Source organism: Pseudophryne corroboree, chromosome 3 (assembly GCF_028390025.1).
Source record: "Pseudophryne corroboree isolate aPseCor3 chromosome 3, aPseCor3.hap2, whole genome shotgun sequence".
Taxonomy (NCBI): domain Eukaryota; kingdom Metazoa; phylum Chordata; class Amphibia; order Anura; family Myobatrachidae; genus Pseudophryne; species Pseudophryne corroboree.
In genome coordinates this window covers 215,791,633-215,792,281 of record NC_086446.1, presented here as the reverse complement: position 1 = coordinate 215,792,281, position 649 = coordinate 215,791,633, and the positions used below count along the sequence as shown (strand labels likewise).

The 649-nt window shown below is 39.0% G+C and overlaps 1 pseudogene; it reads left to right on the top strand.

Moving 5' to 3' along the window:
* Positions 1-267: 267 nt before the first annotated feature.
* On the top strand, positions 268-385 carry LOC134897534 (5S ribosomal RNA; annotated as a pseudogene).
* Positions 386-649: the final 264 nt, after the last annotated feature.

Genomic DNA, 649 nt, shown 5'->3' with positions numbered 1-649 from the left:
ATATAAAGGAACCAATACTGCATGCTCTACATGCAATTTTTCCTCCTTTCTGCCATTTCATGACTCTCATTGGTGATTCAGCACAATATTACCACTTCCTTGGGCAGTTTTTCCAACTGACGGGTACAGCTGTCTCTAACACCAACAGCAGATCCATCTTACTATCCTACTACTTAACCAATATAGTTTCTGTTAACATCTTCTCATTAAATTTCCTCTAAATTCCGTGAACTCTCATCAACGATTCTGGAAAGGAGACAATATACCATTTACTACCAAACCACACTTAAAATGCCCAATCTCATCCAATCTTGGAAGCGATAAAGTGTTGGGCCGGGAAAGTATCAGGAGGGGGACCACCTGAGAATACCCGGTGTAGTAAGTTCTGGATCTCAAACCAGTCTAACGCTGAAAGCAGATTCACATATTTTAATTCTGCTATCCCCAACCTGCATCTTTAAAACCTCTAGGTGTCTCTAAACATTCTTTTTTACTAAAATAAGTAAATACATTTTGAGTTATCACCTTGGGTTACCAACAAAAATCCTCTTATTTTGGGTAAGTCCACTGCTAATGAGAATTCAAGATAGACAATTGCTATCATAATAGATAGTCAATAGAGGGCGCCGTTTACATAGCCCACTCCAGT